Genomic DNA, 23,122 nt, shown 5'->3' with positions numbered 1-23,122 from the left:
CGCGTTTAAAGCAATACAAAGTTAATTTAGGCTCTCACACCTTAACTAAATGTTGTAGACTCAAACTTTTTGCTGTCATTAGTGTATTTTAGCAACTTGAAGATGATTCCAGCATTAATTTCATTGTGCTTTTGCTCATTTTGAAGATTTTGACAGTTTCACCTGAAGTGTACAATCAGGTGCTGAAAACGCGTTTACAGCAATACAAAGTTAATTTAGGCTCTCACACCTTAACTAAATGTTGTAGACTCAAACTTGTTGCTGTCATTAGTGTATTTTAGCAACTTGAAGATGATTCCAGCATTAATTTCATTGTGCTTTTGCTCATTTTGAAGATTTTGACAGTTTCACCTGAATTGTACAATCAAGGGCTGAAAACGCGTTTAAAGCAATACAAAGTTCATTTTGGCTCTCACACCTAAACTAAATATTGTAGACTCAAACTTTTTGCTGTCAATGGTGTATTTTAGCAACTTGAAGATGATTCCAGCATTAATTTCATTGTGCTTTTGCTCATTTTGAAGATTTTGACAGTTTCACCTGAAGTGTACTATCGGGCTGAAAATGCATTTAAAGCAATACAAAGTTCATTTTGGCTCTCACACCTTAACTAAATGTTGTAGACTCAAACTTTTTGCTGTCATTAGTGTATTTTAGCAACTTGAAGATGATTCCAGCATTAATTTCATTGTGCTTTTGCTCATTTTGAAGATTTTGACAGTTTCACCTGAAGTGTACAATCAGGTGCTGAAAATGCGTTTACAGCAATACAAAGTTCATTTAGGCTCTCACACCTTAACTAAATGTTGTAGACTCAAACTTTTTGCTGTCATTAGTGTATTTTAGCAACTTGAAGATGATTCCAGCATTAATTTCATTGTGCTTTTGCTCATTTTGAAGATTTTGACAGTTTCATCTGAAGTGTACATTCGGGCTGAAAGTGCATTTAAAGCAATACAAAGTTCATTTTGGCTCTCACACCTTAACTAAATGTTGTACACTCAAACGTTTTACTGTCATTAGTGTATTTTAGCAACTTGAAGATGATTCCAGCATTAATTTCATTGTGCTTTTGCTCATTTTGAAGATTTTGACAGTTTCACCTGAAGTGTACAATCAGGGGCTAAAAACGCGTTTAAAGCAATACAAAGTTAATTTAGGCTCTCACACCTTAACTAAATGTTGTAGACTCAAACTTTTTGCTGTCATTAGTGCATTTTAGCAACTTGAAGATGATTCCAGCATTAATTTCATTGTGCTTTTGCTCATTTTGAAGATTTTGACAGTTTCATCTGAAGTGTACATTCGGGCTGAAAGTGCATTTAAAGCAATACAAAGTTCATTTTGGCTCTCACACCTTAACTAAATGTTGTACACTCAAACTTTTTACTGTCATTAGTGTATTTTAGCAACTTGAAGATGATTCCAGCATTAATTTCATTGTGCTTTTGCTCATTTTGAAGATTTTGACAGTTTCATCTGAAGTGTACATTCGGGCTGAAAGTGCATTTAAAGCAATACAAAGTTCATTTTGGCTCTCACACCTTAACTAAATGTTGTACACTCAAAATTTTTACTGTCATTAGTGTATTTTAGCAACTTGAAGATGTTTCAGCATTAATTTCATTGTGCTTTTACTCATTTTGAAGAATTTGACAGTTTCACCTGAAGTGTACATTCGGGCTGAAAATGCATTTAAAGCAATACAAAGTTAATTTTGGCTCTCACACCTTAACTAAATGTTGTAGACTCAAACTTTTTGCTGTCATTAGTGTATTTTAGCAACTTGAAGATGATTCCAGCATTAATTTCATTGTGCTTTTGCTCATTTTGAAGATTTTGACAGTTTCACCTGAAGTGTACTATCGGGCTGAAAATGAATTTTAAAGCAATACAAAGTTCATTTTGGCTCTCACACCTTAACTAAATATTGTAGACTCAAACTTTTTGCTGTCATTAGTGTATTTTAGCAACTTGAAGATGATTCCAGCATTAATTTCATTGTGCTTTTGCTCATTTTGAAGATTTTGACAGTTTCACCTGAAGTGTACAATCAGGTGCTGAAAACGCGTTTACAGCAATACAAAGTTCATTTTGGCTCTCACACCTTAACTAAATGTTGTAGACTCAAAATTTTTGCTGTCATTACTGTATTTTAGCAACTTGAAGATGATTCCAGCATTAATTTAAATGTGCTTTTGCTCATTTTGAAGATTTTGACAGTTTCACCTGAAGTGTACAATCAGGTGCTGAAAACGCGTTTACAGCAATACAAAGTTCATTTTGGCTCTCACACCTTAACTAAATGTTGTAGACTCAAACTTGTTGCTGTCATTAGTGTATTTTAGCAATTTGAAGATGTTTCCAGCATTAATTTCATTGTGCTTTTGCTCATTTTGAAGATTTTGACAGTTTCACCTGAATTGTACAATCAAGGGCTGAAAACGCGTTTAAAGCAATAAAAAGTTCATTTAGGCTCTCACACCTAGATTAAATGTTGTAGACTCAAACTTTTTGCTGTCATTAGTGTATTTTAGCAACTTGAAGATGATTCCAACATTAATTTCATTGTGCTTTTGCTCATTTTGAAGATTTTGACAGTTTCACCTGAAGTGTACAATCGGGCTGAAAATTAATTTTAAAGCAATACAAAGTTCATTTGGGCTCTCACACCTAAACTAAATATTGTAGACTCAAACTTTTTGCTGTCATTAGTGTATTTTAGCAACTTGAAGATGATTCCAGCATTAATTTCATTGTGCTTTTGCTCATTTTGAAGATTTTGACAGTTTCACCTGAAGTGTACTATCGGGCTGAAAATGCATTTAAAGCAATACAAAGTTCATTTTGGCTCTCACACCTTAACTAAATGTTGTAGACTCAAACTTTTTGCTGTCATTAGTGTATTTTAGCAACTTGAAGATGATTCCAGCATTAATTTCATTGTGCTTTTGCTCATTTTGAAGATTTTGACAGTTTCACCTGAAGTGTACAATCAGGTGCTGAAAACGCGTTTACAGCAATACAAAGTTCATTTAGGCTCTCACACCTTAACTAATTGTTGTAGACTCAAACTTTTTGCTGTCATTAGTGTATTTTAGCAACTTGAAGATGATTCCAGCATTAATTTCATTGTGCTTTTGCTCATTTTGAAGATTTTGACAGTTTCATCTGAAGTGTACATTCGGGCTGAAAGTGCATTTAAAGCAATACAAAGTTCATTTTGGCTCTCACACCTTAACTAAATGTTGTACACTCAAACTTTTTACTGTCATTAGTGTATTTTAGCAACTTGAAGATGATTCCAGCATAAATTTCATTGTGCTTTTGCTCATTTTGAAGATTTTGACAGTTTCCCCTGAAGTGTACAATCAGGGGCTGAAAACGCGTTTAAAGCAATACAAAGTTAATTTAGGCTCTCACACCTTAACTAAATGTTGTAGACTCAAACTTTTTGCTGTCATTAGTGTATTTTAGCAACTTGAAGATGATTCCAGCATTAATTTCATTGTGCTTTTGCTCATTTTGAAGATTTTGACAGTTTCACCTGAAGTGTACAATCAGGTGCTGAAAACGCGTTTACAGCAATACAAAGTTAATTTAGGCTCTCACACCTTAACTAAATGTTGTAGACTCAAACTTGTTGCTGTCATTAGTGTATTTTAGCAACTTGAAGATGATTCCAGCATTAATTTCATTGTGCTTTTGCTCATTTTGAAGATTTTGACAGTTTCACCTGAATTGTACAATCAAGGGCTGAAAACGCGTTTAAAGCAATACAAAGTTCATTTTGGCTCTCACACCTAAACTAAATATTGTAGACTCAAACTTTTTGCTGTCAATGGTGTATTTTAGCAACTTGAAGATGATTCCAGCATTAATTTCATTGTGCTTTTGCTCATTTTGAAGATTTTGACAGTTTCACCTGAAGTGTACTATCGGGCTGAAAATGCATTTAAAGCAATACAAAGTTCATTTTGGCTCTCACACCTTAACTAAATGTTGTAGACTCAAACTTTTTGCTGTCATTAGTGTATTTTAGCAACTTGAAGATGATTCCAGCATTAATTTCATTGTGCTTTTGCTCATTTTGAAGATTTTGACAGTTTCACCTGAAGTGTACAATCAGGTGCTGAAAATGCGTTTACAGCAATACAAAGTTAATTTAGGCTCTCACACCTTAACTAAATGTTGTAGACTCAAACTTTTTGCTGTCATTAGTGTATTTTAGCAACTTGAAGATGATTCCAGCATTAATTTCATTGTGCTTTTGCTCATTTTGAAGATTTTGACAGTTTCATCTGAAGTGTACATTCGGGCTGAAAGTGCATTTAAAGCAATACAAAGTTCATTTTGGCTCTCACACCTTAACTAAATGTTGTACACTCAAACTTTTTACTGTCATTAGTGTATTTTAGCAACTTGAAGATGATTCCAGCATTAATTTCATTGTGCTTTTGCTCATTTTGAAGATTTTGACAGTTTCATCTGAAGTGTACATTCGGGCTGAAAGTGCATTTAAAGCAATACAAAGTTCATTTTGGCTCTCACACCTTAACTAAATGTTGTACACTCAAAATTTTTACTGTCATTAGTGTATTTTAGCAACTTGAAGATGTTTCAGCATTAATTTCATTGTGCTTTTACTCATTTTGAAGAATTTGACAGTTTCACCTGAAGTGTACATTCGGGCTGAAAATGCATTTAAAGCAATACAAAGTTAATTTTGGCTCTCACACCTTAACTAAATGTTGTAGACTCAAACTTTTTGCTGTCATTAGTGTATTTTAGCAACTTGAAGATGATTCCAGCATTAATTTCATTGTGCTTTTAGTCATTTTGAAGATTTTGACAGTTTCACCTGAAGTGTACAATCAGGTGCTGAAAACGCGTTTACAGCAATACAAAGTTCATTTAGGCTCTCACACCTTAACTAAATGTTGTAGACTCAAACTTGTTGCTGTCATTAGTGTATTTTAGCAAGTTGAAGATGATTCCAGCATTAATTTCATTGTGCTTTTGCTCATTTTGAAGATTTTGACAGTTTCACCTGAATTGTACAATCAAGGGCTGAAAACGCGTTTAAAGCAATAAAAAGTTCATTTAGGCTCTCACACCTAGACTAAATGTTGTAGACTCAAACTTTTTGCTGTCATTAGTGTATTTTAGCAACTTGAAGATGATTCCAACATTAATTTCATTGTGCTTTTGCTCATTTTGAAGATTTTGACAGTTTCACCTGAAGTGTACAATCGGGCTGAAAATGAATTTTAAAGCAATACAAAGTTCATTTTGGCTCTCACACCTAAACTAAATATTGTAGACTCAAACTTTTTGCTGTCATTAGTGTATTTTAGCAACTTGAAGATGATTCCAGCATTAATTTCATTGTGCTTTTGCTCATTTTGAAGATTTTGACAGTTTCACCTGAAGTGTACTATCGGGCTGAAAATGAATTTTAAAGCAATACAAAGTTCATTTTGGCTCTCACACCTTAACTAAATGTTGTAGACTCAAACTTTTTGCTGTCATTAGTGTATTTTAGCAACTTGAAGATGATTCCAGCATTAATTTCATTGTGCTTTTAGTCATTTTGAAGATTTTGACAGTTTCACCTGAAGTGTACAATCAGGTGCTGAAAACGCGTTTACAGCAATACAAAGTTCATTTAGGCTCTCACACCTTAACTAAATGTTGTAGACTCAAACTTGTTGCTGTCATTAGTGTATTTTAGCAAGTTGAAGATGATTCCAGCATTAATTTCATTGTGCTTTTGCTCATTTTGAAGATTTTGACAGTTTCACCTGAATTGTACAATCAAGGGCTGAAAACGCGTTTAAAGCAATAAAAAGTTCATTTAGGCTCTCACACCTAGACTAAATGTTGTAGACTCAAACTTTTTGCTGTCATTAGTGTATTTTAGCAACTTGAAGATGATTCCAACATTAATTTCATTGTGCTTTTGCTCATTTTGAAGATTTTGACAGTTTCACCTGAAGTGTACAATCGGGCTGAAAATGAATTTTAAAGCAATACAAAGTTCATTTTGGCTCTCACACCTAAACTAAATATTGTAGACTCAAACTTTTTGCTGTCATTAGTGTATTTTAGCAACTTGAAGATGATTCCAGCATTAATTTCATTGTGCTTTTGCTCATTTTGAAGATTTTGACAGTTTCACCTGAAGTGTACTATCGGGCTGAAAATGAATTTTAAAGCAATACAAAGTTCATTTTGGCTCTCACACCTTAACTAAATATTGTAGACTCAAACTTTTTGCTGTCATTAGTGTATTTTAGCAACTTGAAGATGATTCCAGCATTAATTTCATTGTGCTTTTGCTCATTTTGAAGATTTTGACAGTTTCACCTGAAGTGTACAATCAGGTGCTGAAAACGCGTTTACAGCAATACAAAGTTCATTTTGGCTCTCACACCTTAACTAAATGTTGTAGACTCAAAATTTTTGCTGTCATTAGTGTATTTTAGCAACTTGAAGATGATTCCAGCATTAATTTAAATGTGCTTTTGCTCATTTTGAAGATTTTGACAGTTTCACCTGAAGTGTACTATCGGGCTGAAAATGCATTTAAAGCAATACAAAGTTCATTTTGGCTCTCACACCTTAACTAAATGTTGTAGACTCAAACTTGTTGCTGTCATTAGTGTATTTTAGCAACTTGAAGATGTTTCCAGCATTAATTTCATTGTGCTTTTGCTCATTTTGAAGATTTTGACAGTTTCACCTGAAGTGTCCAATCGGGCTGAAAATGCATTTAAAGCAATACAAAGTTCATTTTGGCTCTCACATCTTAACTAAATGTTGTAGACTCAAACTTTTTGCTGTCATTAGTGTATTTTAGCAACTTGAAGATGATTCCAGCATTAATTTCATTGTGCTTTTGCTCATTTTGAAGATTTTGACAGTTTCACCTGAAGTGTACAATCAGGTGCTGAAAACGCGTTTACAGCAATACAAAGTTCATTTAGGCTCTCATACCTTAACTAAATGTTGTAGACTCAAACTGTTTGCTGTCATTAGTGTATTTTAGCAACTTGAAGATGATTCCAGCCTTAATTTCATTGTGCTTTTGCTCATTTTGAAGATTTTGACAGTTTCACCTGAAGTGTACATTCGGGCTGAAAGTGCATTTAAAGCAATACAAAGTTCATTTTGGCTCTAACACCTTAACTAAATGTTGTACACTCAAACTTTGTACTGTCATTAGTGTATTTTAGCAACTTGAAGATGATTCCAGCATTAATTTCATTGTGCTTTTGCTCATTTTGATGATTTTGACAGTTTCACCTGAAGTGTACAATCAGGGGCTGAAAACGCGTTTACAGCAATACAAAGTTAATTTAGAATCTCACACCTTAACTAAATGTTGTAGACTCAAACTTGTTGCTGTCATTAGTGTATTTTAGCAACTTGAAGATGATTCCAGCATTAATTTCATTGTGCTTTTGCTCATTTTGAAGATTTTGACAGTTTCACCTGAAGTGTACAATCGGGCTGAAAATGAATTTTAAAGCAATACAAAGTTAATTTTGGCTCTCACACCTTAACTAAATGTTGTAGACTCAAACTTTTTGCTGTCATTAGTGTATTTTAGCAACTTGAAGATGATTCCAGCATTAATTTCATTGTGCTTTTGCTCATTTTGAAGATTTTGACAGTTTCACCTGAAGTGTACAATCAGGTGCTGAAAACGCGTTTACAGCAATACAAAGTTCATTTTGGCTCTCACACCTTAACTAAATGTTGTAGACTAAAACTTTTTGCTGTCATTAGTGTATTTTAGCAACCTGAAGATGATTCCAGCATTAATTTCATTGTGCTTTTGCTCATTTTGAAGATTTTGACAGTTTCACCTGAAGTGTACTATCGGGCTGAAAATGCATTTAAAGCAATACAAAGTTAATTTTTGCTCTCACACCTTAACTAAATGTTGTAGACTCAAACTTTTTGCTGTCATTAGTGTATTTTAGCAACTTGAAGATGATTCCAGCATTAATTTCATTGTGCTTTTGCTCATTTTGAAGATTTTGACAGTTTCACCTGAAGTGTACATTCAGGTGCTGAAAACGCGTTTACAGCAATAAAAAGTTCATTTTGGCTCTCACACCTTAACTAAATGTTGTAGACACAAACTTTTTGCTGTCATTAGTGTATTTTAGCAACTTGAAGATGATTCCAGCATTAATTTCATTGTGCTTTTGCTCATTTTGAAGATTTTGACAGTTTTACCTGAAGTGTACAATCGGGCTGAAAACGCGTTTAAAGCAATGAAAGGTTAATTTAGGCTCTCACACCTTAACTAAATGTTGTAGACTCAAACTTTTTGCTGTCATTAGTGTATTTTAGCAACTTGAAGATGATTCCAGCATTCATTTCATTGTGCTTTTGCTCATTTTGAAGATTTTGACAGTTTCACCTGAATTGTACAATCAAGGGCTGAAAACGCGTTTAAAGCAATAAAAAGTTCATTTAGGCTCTCACACCTAGACTAAATGTTGTAGACTCAAACTTTTTGCTGTCATTAGTGTATTTTAGCAACTTGAAGATGATTCCAGCATTAATTTCATTGTGCTTTTGCTCATTTTGAAGATTTTGACAGTTTCACCTGAAGTGTACTATCGGGCTGAAAATGAATTTTAAAGCAATACAAAGTTCATTTTGGCTCTCACACCTTAACTAAATGTTGTAGACTCAAACTTTTTGCTGTCATTAGTGTATTTTAGCAACTTGAAGATGATTCCAGCATTAATTTCATTGTGCTTTTGCTCATTTTGAAGATTTTGACAGTTTCACCTGAATTGTACAATCAAGGGCTGAAAACGCGTTTAAAGCAATAAAAAGTTCATTTAGGCTCTCACACCTAGACTAAATGTTGTAGACTCAAACTTTTTGCTGTCATTAGTGTATTTTAGCAACTTGAAGATGATTCCAGCATTAATTTCATTGTGCTTTTGCTCATTTTGAAGATTTTGACAGTTTCACCTGAAGTGTACAATCAGGTGCTGAAAACGCGTTTACAGCAATACAAAGTTCATTTAGGCTCTCACACCTTAACTAAATGTTGTAGACTCAAACTTTTTGCTGTCATTAGTGTATTTTAGCAACTTGAAGATGTTTCCAGCATTAATTTCATTGTGCTTTTGCTCATTTTGAAGAATTTGACAGTTTCACCTGAAGTATACATTCGGGCTGAAAATGCATTTAAAGCAATACAAAGTTCAGTTTGGCTCTCACACCTTAACTAAATGTTGTAGACTCAAACTTTTTGCTGTCATTAGTGTATTTTAGCAACTTGAAGATGATTCCAGCATTAATTTCATTGTGCTTTTGCTCATTTTGAAGATTTTGACACTTTCACCTGAAGTGTACAATCAAGGGCTGAAAACGCGTTTAAAGCAATAAAAAGTTCATTTTGGCTCTCACACCTTAACTAAATGTTGTAGACTCAAACTTTTTGCTGTCATTAGTGTATTTTAGCAACTTGAAGATGATTCCAGCATTAATTTCATTGTGCTTTTGCTCATTTTGAAGATTTTGACAGTTTCACCTGAAGTGTACAATCAGGTGCTGAAAACGGGTTTACAGCAATACAAAGTTCATTTTGGCTCTCACACCTTAACTAAATGTTGTAGACTCAAACTTGTTGCTGTCATTAGTGTATTTTAGCAACTTGAAGATGTTTCCAGCATTAATTTCATTGTGCTTTTGCTCATTTTGAAGAATTTGACAGTTTTACCTGAAGTGTACATTCGGACTGAAAATTCATTTAAAGCAATACAAAGTTCATTTTGGCTCTCACACCTTAACTAAATGTTGTAGACTTAAACTTTTTACTGTCATTAGTGTATTTTAGCAACTTGAAGATGATTCCAGCATTAATTTCATTGTGCTTTTACTCATTTTGAAGATTTTGACAGTTTCACCTGAAGTGTCCAATCGGGCTGAAAATGCATTTAAAACAATACAAAGTTCATTTTGGCTCTCACACCTTAACTAAATGTTGTAGACTCAAACTTTTTGCTGTCATTAGTGTATTTTAGCAACTTGAAGATGATTCCAGCATTAATTTCATTGTGCTTTTGCTCATTTTGAAGATTTTGACAGTTTCACCTGAAGTGTCCAATCGGGCTGAAAATGCATTTAAAGCAATACAAAGTTCATTTTGGCTCTCACACCTTAGCTAAATGTTGTAGACTCAAACTTTTTGCTGTCATTAGTGTATTTTAGCAACTTGAAGATGTTTCCAGCATTAATTTCATTGTGCTTTTGCTCATTTTGAAGATTTTGACAGTTTAACCTGAAGTGTACAATCAGGGGCTGAAAACGCGTTTAAAGCAATACAAAGTTAATTTAGGCTCTCACACCTTAACTAAATGTTTTAGACTCAAACTTTTTGCTGTCATTAGTGTATTTTAGTAACTTGAAGATGATTCCAGCATTAATTTCATTGTGCTTTTGCTCATTTTGAAGATTTTGACAGTTTCACCTGAAGTGTACAATCAGGTGCTGAAAACGCGTTTACAGCAATACAAAGTTCATTTTGGCTCTCACACCTTAACTAAATGTTGTAGACTCAAACTTGTTGCTGTCATTAGTGTATTTTAGCAACTTGAAGATGTTTCCAGCATTAATTTCATTGTGCTTTTGCTCATTTTGAAGATTTTGACAGTTTCACCTGAATTGTACAATCAAGGGCTGAAAACGCGTTTAAAGCAATAAAAAGTTCATTTAGGCTCTCACACCTAGATTAAATGTTGTAGACTCAAACTTTTTGCTGTCATTAGTGTATTTTAGCAACTTGAAGATGATTCCAACATTAATTTCATTGTGCTTTTGCTCATTTTGAAGATTTTGACAGTTTCACCTGAAGTGTACAATCGGGCTGAAAATGAATTTTAAAGCAATACAAAGTTCATTTTGGCTCTCACACCTAAACTAAATATTGTAGACTCAAACTTTTTGCTGTCATTAGTGTATTTTAGCAACTTGAAGATGATTCCAGCATTAATTTCATTGTGCTTTTGCTCATTTTGAAGATTTTGACAGTTTCACCTGAAGTGTACAATCAGGTGCTGAAAACGCGTTTACAGCAATACAAAGTTCATTTAGGCTCTCACACCTTAACTAAATGTTGTAGACTCAAACTTTTTGCTGTCATTAGTGTATTTTAGCAACTTGAAGATGATTCCAGCATTAATTTCATTGTGCTTTTGCTCATTTTGAAGATTTTGACAGTTTCACCTGAAGTGTACAATCAGGTGCTGAAAACGCGTTTACAGCAATACAAAGTTCATTTTGGCTCTCACACCTTAACTAAATGTTGTAGACTCAAACTTGTTGCTGTCATTAGTGTATTTTAGCAACTTGAAGATGATTCCAGCATTAATTTCATTGTGTTTTTGCTCATTTTGAAGATTTTGACAGTTTCACCTGAAGTGTACAATCAGGTGCTGAAAACGCGTTTACAGCAATACAAAGTTCATTTTGGCTCTCACACCTTAACTAAATGTTGTAGACTCAAACTTGTTGCTGTCATTAGTGTATTTTAGCAATTTGAAGATGTTTCCAGCATTAATTTCATTGTGCTTTTGCTCATTTTGAAGATTTTGACAGTTTCACCTGAATTGTACAATCAAGGGCTGAAAACGCGTTTAAAGCAATAAAAAGTTCATTTAGGCTCTCACACCTAGATTAAATGTTGTAGACTCAAACTTTTTGCTGTCATTAGTGTATTTTAGCAACTTGAAGATGATTCCAACATTAATTTCATTGTGCTTTTGCTCATTTTGAAGATTTTGACAGTTTCACCTGAAGTGTACAATTAGGTGCTGAAAACGCGTTTACAGCAATAAAAAGTTCATTTTGGCTCTCACACCTTAACTAAATGTTTTAGACACAAACTTTTTGCTGTCATTAGTGTATTTTAGCAACTTGAAGATGATTTCAGCATTAATTTCATTGTGCTTTTGCTCATTTTTAAGATTTTGACAGTTTTACCTGAAGTGTACAATCGGGCTGAAAATGAATTTTAAAGCAATACAAAGTTCATTTTGGCTCTCACACCTAAACTAAATATTGTAGACTCAAACTTTTTGCTGTCATTAGTGTATTTTAGCAACTTGAAGATGATTCCAGCATTAATTTCATTGTGCTTTTGCTCATTTTGAAGATTTTGACAGTTTCACCTGAAGTGTACTATCGGGCTGAAAATGCATTTAAAGCAATACAAAGTTCATTTTGGCTCTCACACCTTAACTAAATGTTGTAGACTCAAACTTTTTGCTGTCATTAGTGTATTTTAGCAACTTGAAGATGATTCCAGCATTAATTTCATTGTGCTTTTGCTCATTTTGAAGATTTTGACAGTTTCACCTGAAGTGTACAATCAGGTGCTGAAAACGCGTTTACAGCAATACAAAGTTCATTTAGGCTCTCACACCTTAACAAATTGTTGTAGACTCAAACTTTTTGCTGTCATTAGTGTATTTTAGCAACTTGAAGATGATTCCAGCATTAATTTCATTGTGCTTTTGCTCATTTTGAAGATTTTGACAGTTTCATCTGAAGTGTACATTCGGGCTGAAAGTGCATTTAAAGCAATACAAAGTTCATTTTGGCTCTCACACCTTAACTAAATGTTGTACACTCAAACTTTTTACTGTCATTAGTGTATTTTAGCAACTTGAAGATGATTCCAGCATAAATTTCATTGTGCTTTTGCTCATTTTGAAGATTTTGACAGTTTCACCTGAAGTGTACAATCAGGGGCTGAAAACGCGTTTAAAGCAATACAAAGTTAATTTAGGCTCTCACACCTTAACTAAATGTTGTAGACTCAAACTTTTTGCTGTCATTAGTGTATTTTAGCAACTTGAAGATGATTCCAGCATTAATTTCATTGTGCTTTTGCTCATTTTGAAGATTTTGACAGTTTCACCTGAAGTGTACTATCGGGCTGAAAATGAATTTTAAAGCAATACAAAGTTCATTTTGGCTCTCACACCTTAACTAAATGTTGTAGACTCAAACTTTTTGCTGTCATTAGTGTATTTTAGCAACTTGAAGATGATTCCAGCATTAATTTCATTGTGCTTTTGCTCATTTTGAAGATTTTGACAGTTTCACCTGAATTGTACAATCAAGGGCTGAAAACGCGTTTAAAGCAATAAAAAGTTCATTTAGGCTCTCACACCTAGACTAAATGTTGTAGACTCAAACTTTTTGCTGTCATTAGTGTATTTTAGCAACTTGAAGATGATTCCAGCATTAATTTCATTGTGCTTTTGCTCATTTTGAAGATTTTGACAGTTTCACCTGAAGTGTACAATCAGGTGCTGAAAACGCGTTTACAGCAATACAAAGTTCATTTAGGCTCTCACACCTTAACTAAATGTTGTAGACTCAAACTTTTTGCTGTCATTAGTGTATTTTAGCAACTTGAAGATGTTTCCAGCATTAATTTCATTGTGCTTTTGCTCATTTTGAAGAATTTGACAGTTTCACCTGAAGTATACATTCGGGCTGAAAATGCATTTAAAGCAATACAAAGTTCAGTTTGGCTCTCACACCTTAACTAAATGTTGTAGACTCAAACTTTTTGCTGTCATTAGTGTATTTTAGCAACTTGAAGATGATTCCAGCATTAATTTCATTGTGCTTTTGCTCATTTTGAAGATTTTGACACTTTCACCTGAAGTGTACAATCAAGGGCTGAAAACGCGTTTAAAGCAATAAAAAGTTCATTTTGGCTCTCACACCTTAACTAAATGTTGTAGACTCAAACTTTTTGCTGTCATTAGTGTATTTTAGCAACTTGAAGATGATTCCAACATTAATTTCATTGTGCTTTTGCTCATTTTGAAGATTTTGACAGTTTCACCTGAAGTGTACAATCAGGTGCTGAAAACGGGTTTACAGCAATACAAAGTTCATTTTGGCTCTCACACCTTAACTAAATGTTGTAGACTCAAACTTTTTGCTGTCATTAGTGTATTTTAGCAACTTGAAGATGATTCCAGCATTAATTTCATTGTGCTTTTGCTCATTTTGAAGATTTTGACAGTTTCACCTGAAGTGTCCAATCGGGCTGAAAATGCATTTAAAGCAATACAAAGTTCATTTTGGCTCTCACACCTTAGCTAAATGTTGTAGACTCAAACTTTTTGCTGTCATTAGTGTATTTTAGCAACTTGAAGATGTTTCCAGCATTAATTTCATTGTGCTTTTGCTCATTTTGAAGATTTTGACAGTTTAACCTGAAGTGTACAATCAGGGGCTGAAAACGCGTTTAAAGCAATACAAAGTTAATTTAGGCTCTCACACCTTAACTAAATGTTTTAGACTCAAACTTTTTGCTGTCATTAGTGTATTTTAGCAACTTGAAGATGATTCCAGCATTAATTTCATTGTGCTTTTGCTCATTTTGAAGATTTTGACAGTTTCACCTGAAGTGTACAATCAGGTGCTGAAAACGCGTTTACAGCAATACAAAGTTCATTTTGGCTCTCACACCTTAACTAAATGTTGTAGACTCAAACTTGTTGCTGTCATTAGTGTATTTTAGCAACTTGAAGATGTTTCCAGCATTAATTTCATTGTGCTTTTGCTCATTTTGAAGATTTTGACAGTTTCACCTGAATTGTACAATCAAGGGCTGAAAACGCGTTTAAAGCAATAAAAAGTTCATTTAGGCTCTCACACCTAGATTAAATGTTGTAGACTCAAACTTTTTGCTGTCATTAGTGTATTTTAGCAACTTGAAGATGATTCCAACATTAATTTCATTGTGCTTTTGCTCATTTTGAAGATTTTGACAGTTTCACCTGAAGTGTACAATCGGGCTGAAAATGAATTTTAAAGCAATACAAAGTTCATTTTGGCTCTCACACCTAAACTAAATATTGTAGACTCAAACTTTTTGCTGTCATTAGTGTATTTTAGCAACTTGAAGATGATTCCAGCATTAATTTCATTGTGCTTTTGCTCATTTTGAAGATTTTGACAGTTTCACCTGAAGTGTACAATCAGGTGCTGAAAACGCGTTTACAGCAATACAAAGTTCATTTAGGCTCTCACACCTTAACTAAATGTTGTAGACTCAAACTTTTTGCTGTCATTAGTGTATTTTAGCAACTTGAAGATGATTCCAGCATTAATTTCATTGTGCTTTTGCTCATTTTGAAGATTTTGACAGTTTCACCTGAAGTGTACAATCAGGTGCTGAAAACGCGTTTACAGCAATACAAAGTTCATTTTGGCTCTCACACCTTAACTAAATGTTGTAGACTCAAACTTGTTGCTGTCATTAGTGTATTTTAGCAACTTGAAGATGATTCCAGCATTAATTTCATTGTGTTTTTGCTCATTTTGAAGATTTTGACAGTTTCACCTGAAGTGTACAATCAGGTGCTGAAAACGCGTTTACAGCAATACAAAGTTCATTTTGGCTCTCACACCTTAACTAAATGTTGTAGACTCAAACTTGTTGCTGTCATTAGTGTATTTTAGCAATTTGAAGATGTTTCCAGCATTAATTTCATTGTGCTTTTGCTCATTTTGAAGATTTTGACAGTTTCACCTGAATTGTACAATCAAGGGCTGAAAACGCGTTTAAAGCAATAAAAAGTTCATTTAGGCTCTCACACCTAGATTAAATGTTGTAGACTCAAACTTTTTGCTGTCATTAGTGTATTTTAGCAACTTGAAGATGATTCCAACATTAATTTCATTGTGCTTTTGCTCATTTTGAAGATTTTGACAGTTTCACCTGAAGTGTACAATTAGGTGCTGAAAACGCGTTTACAGCAATAAAAAGTTCATTTTGGCTCTCACACCTTAACTAAATGTTTTAGACACAAACTTTTTGCTGTCATTAGTGTATTTTAGCAACTTGAAGATGATTTCAGCATTAATTTCATTGTGCTTTTGCTCATTTTTAAGATTTTGACAGTTTTACCTGAAGTGTACAATCGGGCTGAAAATGAATTTTAAAGCAATACAAAGTTCATTTTGGCTCTCACACCTAAACTAAATATTGTAGACTCAAACTTTTTGCTGTCATTAGTGTATTTTAGCAACTTGAAGATGATTCCAGCATTAATTTCATTGTGCTTTTGCTCATTTTGAAGATTTTGACAGTTTCACCTGAAGTGTACTATCGGGCTGAAAATGCATTTAAAGCAATACAAAGTTCATTTTGGCTCTCACACCTTAACTAAATGTTGTAGACTCAAACTTTTTGCTGTCATTAGTGTATTTTAGCAACTTGAAGATGATTCCAGCATTAATTTCATTGTGCTTTTGCTCATTTTGAAGATTTTGACAGTTTCACCTGAAGTGTACAATCAGGTGCTGAAAACGCGTTTACAGCAATACAAAGTTCATTTAGGCTCTCACACCTTAACAAATTGTTGTAGACTCAAACTTTTTGCTGTCATTAGTGTATTTTAGCAACTTGAAGATGATTCCAGCATTAATTTCATTGTGCTTTTGCTCATTTTGAAGATTTTGACAGTTTCATCTGAAGTGTACATTCGGGCTGAAAGTGCATTTAAAGCAATACAAAGTTCATTTTGGCTCTCACACCTTAACTAAATGTTGTACACTCAAACTTTTTACTGTCATTAGTGTATTTTAGCAACTTGAAGATGATTCCAGCATAAATTTCATTGTGCTTTTGCTCATTTTGAAGATTTTGACAGTTTCACCTGAAGTGTACAATCAGGGGCTGAAAACGCGTTTAAAGCAATACAAAGTTAATTTAGGCTCTCACACCTTAACTAAATGTTGTAGACTCAAACTTTTTGCTGTCATTAGTGTATTTTAGCAACTTGAAGATGATTCCAGCATTAATTTCATTGTGCTTTTGCTCATTTTGAAGATTTTGACAGTTTCACCTGAAGTGTACAATCAGGTGCTGAAAACGCGTTTACAGCAATACAAAGTTAATTTAGGCTCTCACACCTTAACTAAATGTTGTAGACTCAAACTTGTTGCTGTCATTAGTGTATTTTAGCAACTTGAAGATGATTCCAGCATTAATTTCATTGTGCTTTTGCTCATTTTGAAGATTTTGACAGTTTCACCTGAATTGTACAATCAAGGGCTGAAAACGCGTTTAAAGCAATACAAAGTTCATTTTGGCTCTCACACCTAAACTAAATATTGTAGACTCAAACTTTTTGCTGTCAATGGTGTATTTTAGCAACTTGAAGATGATTCCAGCATTAATTTCATTGTGCTTTTGCTCATTTTGAAGATTTTGACAGTTTCACCTGAAGTGTACTATCGGGCTGAAAATGCATTTAAAGCAATACAAAGTTCATTTTAGCTCTCACACCTTAACTAAATGTTGTAGACTCAAACTTTTTGCTGTCATTAGTGTATTTTAGCAACTTGAAGATGATTCCAGCATTAATTTCATTGTGCTTTTGCTCATTTTGAAGATTTTGACAGTTTCACCTGAAGTGTACAATCAGGTGCTGAAAATGCGTTTACAGCAATACAAAGTTCATTTAGGCTCTCACACCTTAACTAAATGTTGTAGACTCAAACTTTTTGCTGTCATTAGTGTATTTTAGCAATTTGAAGATGTTTCCAGCATTAATTTCATTGTGCTTTTGCTCATTTTGAAGATTTTGACAGTTTCACCTGAATTGTACAATCAAGGGCTGAAAACGCGTTTAAAGCAATAAAAAGTTCATTTAGGCTCTCACACCTAGATTAAATGTTGTAGACTCAAACTTTTTGCTGTCATTAGTGTATTTTAGCAACTTGAAGATGATTCCAACATTAATTTCATTGTGCTTTTGCTCATTTTGAAGATTTTGACAGTTTCACCTGAAGTGTACAATCGGGCTGAAAATGAATTTTAAAGCAATACAAAGTTCATTTTGGCTCTCACACCTAAACTAAATATTGTAGACTCAAACTTTTTGCTGTCATTAGTGTATTTTAGCAACTTGAAGATGATTCCAGCATTAATTTCATTGTGCTTTTGCTCATTTTGAAGATTTTGACAGTTTCATCTGAAGTGTACATTCGGGCTGAAAGTGTATTTAAAGCAATACAAAGTTCATTTTGGCTCTCACACCTTAACTAAATGTTGTACACTCAAACTTTTTACTGTCATTAGTGTATTTTAGCAACTTGAAGATGATTCCAGCATAAATTTCATTGTGCTTTTGCTCATTTTGAAGATTTTGACAGTTTCACCTGAAGTGTACAATCAGGGGCTGAAAACGCGTTTAAAGCAATACAAAGTTAATTTAGGCTCTCACACCTTAACTAAATGTTGTAGACTCAAACTTTTTGCTGTCATTAGTGTATTTTAGCAACTTGAAGATGATTCCAGCATTAATTTCATTGTGCTTTTGCTCATTTTGAAGATTTTGACAGTTTCACCTGAAGTGTACAATCAGGTGCTGAAAACGCGTTTACAGCAATACAAAGTTAATTTAGGCTCTCACACCTTAACTAAATGTTGTAGACTCAAACTTGTTGCTGTCATTAGTGTATTTTAGCAACTTGAAGATGATTCCAGCATTAATTTCATTGTGCTTTTGCTCATTTTGAAGATTTTGACAGTTTCACCTGAATTGTACAATCAAGGGCTGAAAACGCGTTTAAAGCAATACAAAGTTCATTTTGGCTCTCACACCTAAACTAAATATTGTAGACTCAAACTTTTTGCTGTCAATGGTGTATTTTAGCAAGTTGAAGATGATTCCAGCATTAATTTCATTGTGCTTTTGCTCATTTTGAAGATTTTGACAGTTTCACCTGAAGTGTACTATCGGGCTGAAAATGCATTTAAAGCAATACAAAGTTCATTTTAGCTCTCACACCTTAACTAAATGTTGTAGACTCAAACTTTTTGCTGTCATTAGTGTATTTTAGCAACTTGAAGATGATTCCAGCATTAATTTCATTGTGCTTTTGCTCATTTTGAAGATTTTGACAGTTTCACCTGAAGTGTACAATCAGGTGCTGAAAATGCGTTTACAGCAATACAAAGTTCATTTAGGCTCTCACACCTTAACTAAATGTTGTAGACTCAAACTTTTTGCTGTCATTAGTGTATTTTAGCAACTTGAAGATGATTCCAGCATTAATTTCATTGTGCTTTTGCTCATTTTGAAGATTTTGACAGTTTCACCTGAAGTGTCCAATCGGGCTGAAAATGCATTTAAAGCAATACAAAGTTCATTTTGGCTCTCACACCTTAGCTAAATGTTGTAGACTCAAACTTTTTGCTGTCATTAGTGTATTTTAGCAACTTGAAGATGTTTCCAGCATTAATTTCATTGTGCTTTTGCTCATTTTGAAGATTTTGACAGTTTAACCTGAAGTGTACAATCAGGGGCTGAAAACGCGTTTAAAGCAATACAAAGTTAATTTAGGCTCTCACACCTTAACTAAATGTTTTAGACTCAAACTTTTTGCTGTCATTAGTGTATTTTAGCAACTTGAAGATGATTCCAGCATTAATTTCATTGTGCTTTTGCTCATTTTGAAGATTTTGACAGTTTCACCTGAAGTGTACAATCAGGTGCTGAAAACGCGTTTACAGCAATACAAAGTTCATTTTGGCTCTCACACCTTAACTAAATGTTGTAGACTCAAACTTGTTGCTGTCATTAGTGTATTTTAGCAACTTGAAGATGATTCCAGCATTAATTTCATTGTGTTTTTGCTCATTTTGAAAATTTTGACAGTTTCACCTGAAGTGTACAATCAGGTGCTGAAAACGCGTTTACAGCAATACAAAGTTCATTTTGGCTCTCACACCTTAACTAAATGTTGTAGACTCAAACTTGTTGCTGTCATTAGTGTATTTTAGCAACTTGAAGATGTTTCCAGCATTAATTTCATTGTGCTTTTGCTCATTTTGAAGATTTTGACAGTTTCACCTGAATTGTACAATCAAGGGCTGAAAACGCGTTTAAAGCAATAAAAAGTTCATTTAGGCTCTCACACCTAGATTAAATGTTGTAGACTCAAACTTTTTGCTGTCATTAGTGTATTTTAGCAACTTGAAGATGATTCCAGCATTAATTTCATTGTGCTTTTGCTCATTTTGAAGATTTTGACAGTTTCATCTGAAGTGTACATTCGGGCTGAAAGTGCATTTAAAGCAATACAAAGTTCATTTTGGCTCTCACACCTTAACTAAATGTTGTAGACTCAAAATTTTTGCTGTCATTAGTGTATTTTAGCAACTTGAAGATGATTCCAGCATTAATTTAATTGTGCTTTTGCTCATTTTGAAGATTTTGACAGTTTCACCTGAAGTGTACTATCGGGCTGAAAATGCATTTAAAGCAATACAAAGTTCATTTAGGCTCTCACACCTTAACTAAATGTTGTAGACTCAAACTTTTTGCTGTCATTAGTGTATTTTAGCAACTTGAAGATGTTTCCAGCATTAATTTCATTGTGCTTTTGCTCATTTTGAAGAATTTGACAGTTTCACCTGAAGTGTACATTCGGGCTGAAAATGCATTTAAAGCAATACAAAGTTAATTTTGGCTCTCACACCTTAACTAAATAGTGTAGACTCAAACGTTTTGCTGTCATTAGTGTATTTTAGCAACTTGAAGATGATTCCAGCATTAATTTCATTGTGCTTTTAGTCATTTTGAAGATTTTGACAGTTTCACCTGAAGTGTACAATCAGGTGCTGAAAACGCGTTTACAGCAATACAAAGTTCATTTAGGCTCTCACACCTTAACTAAATGTTGTAGACTCAAACTTGTTGCTGTCATTAGTGTATTTTAGCAAGTTGAAGATGATTCCAGCATTAATTTCATTGTGCTTTTGCTCATTTTGAAGATTTTGACAGTTTCACCTGAATTGTACAATCAAGGGCTGAAAACGCGTTTAAAGCAATAAAAAGTTCATTTAGGCTCTCACACCTAGACTAAATGTTGTAGACTCAAACTTTTTGCTGTCATTAGTGTATTTTAGCAACTTGAAGATGATTCCAACATTAATTTCATTGTGCTTTTGCTCATTTTGAAGATTTTGACAGTTTCACCTGAAGTGTACAATCGGGCTGAAAATGAATTTTAAAGCAATACAAAGTTCATTTTGGCTCTCACACCTAAACTAAATATTGCAGACTCAAACTTTTTGCTGTCATTAGTGTATTTTAGCAACTTGAAGATGATTCCAGCATTAATTTCATTGTGCTTTTGCTCATTTTGAAGATTTTGACAGTTTCACCTGAAGTGTACTATCGGTCTGAAAATGAATTTTAAAGCAATACAAAGTTCATTTTGGCTCTCACACCTTAACTAAATATTGTAGACTCAAACTTTTTGCTGTCATTAGTGTATTTTAGCAACTTGAAGATGATTCCAGCATTAATTTCATTGTGCTTTTGCTCATTTTGAAGATTTTGACAGTTTCACCTGAAGTGTACAATCAGGTGCTGAAAACGCGTTTACAGCAATACAAAGTTCATTTTGGCTCTCACACCTTAACTAAATGTTGTAGACTCAAACTTGTTGCTGTCATTAGTGTATTTTAGCAACTTGAAGATGATTCCAGCATTAATTTAATTGTGCTTTTGCTCATTTTGAAGATTTTGACAGTTTCACCTGAAGTGTACTATCGGGCTGAAAATGCATTTAAAGCAATACAAAGTTCATTTTGGCTCTCACACCTTAACTAAATGTTGTAGACTCAAACTTGTTGCTGTCATTAGTGTATTTTAGCAACTTGAAGATGTTTCCAGCATTAATTTCATTGTGCTTTTGCTCATTTTGAAGAATTTGACAGTTTCACCTGAAGTGTACATTCGGGCTGAAAATGCATTTAAAGCAATACACCGTTCATTTTGGCTCTCACACCTTAACTAAATGTTGTAGACTTAAACTTTTTACTGTCATTAGTGTAATTTAGCAACTTGAAGATGATTCCAGCATTAATTTCATTGTGCTTTTGCTCATTTTGAAGATTTTGACAGTTTCACCTGAAGTGTACAATCAGGTGCTGAAAACGCGTTTACAGCAATACAAAGTTCATTTTGGCTCTCACACCTTAACTAAATGTTGTAGACTCAAAATTTTTGCTGTCATTAGTGTATTTAGCAACTTGAAGATGATTCCAGCATTAATTTAATTGTGCTTTTTGCTCATTTTGAAGATTTTGACAGTTTCACCTGAAGTGTACTATCGGGCTGAAAATGCATTTAAAGCAATACAAAGTTCATTTTAGGCTCTCACACCTTAACTAAATGTTGTAGACTCAAACTTTTTGCTGTCATTAGTGTATTTTAGCAACTTGAAGATGTTTCCAGCATTATTTCATTGTGCTTTTGCTCATTTTGAAGAATTTGACAGTTTCACCTGAAGTGTACATTCGGGCTGAAAATGCATTTAAAGCAATACAACGTTCATTTTGGCTCTCACACCTTAACTAAATGTTGTAGACTTAAACTTTTTACTGTCATTAGTGTATTTTAGCAACTTGAAGATGATTCCAGCATTAATTTCATTGTGCTTTTGCTCATTTTGAAGATTTTGACAGTTTCACCTGAAGTGTCCAATCGGGCTGAAAATGCATTTAAAGCAATACAAAGTTCATTTTGGCTCTCACATCTTAACTAAATGTTGTAGACTCAAACTTTTTGCTGTCATTAGTGTATTTTAGCAACTTGAAGATGATTCCAGCATTAATTTCATTGTGCTTTTGCTCATTTTGAAGATTTTGACAGTTTCACCTGAAGTGTACAATCAGGTGCTGAAAACGCGTTTACAGCAATACAAAGTTCATTTAGGCTCTCATACCTTAACTAAATGTTGTAGACTCAAACTGTTTGCTGTCATTAGTGTATTTTAGCAACTTGAAGATGATTCCAGCCTTAATTTCATTGTGCTTTTGCTCATTTTGAAGATTTTGACAGTTTCACCTGAAGTGTACATTCGGGCTGAAAGTGCATTTAAAGCAATACAAAGTTCATTTTGGCTCTAACACCTTAACTAAATGTTGTACACTCAAACTTTGTACTGTCATTAGTGTATTTTAGCAACTTGAAGATGATTCCAGCATTAATTTCATTGTGCTTTTGCTCATTTTGATGATTTTGACAGTTTC

Source organism: Leptonotus elevatus, chromosome 3 (genome assembly GCF_054856555.1).
Source record: "Leptonotus elevatus isolate MCC_2025b chromosome 3, RoL_Lele_1.0, whole genome shotgun sequence".
Lineage (NCBI taxonomy): Eukaryota > Metazoa > Chordata > Actinopteri > Syngnathiformes > Syngnathidae > Leptonotus > Leptonotus elevatus.
This window is presented reverse-complemented; position numbering follows the sequence as displayed.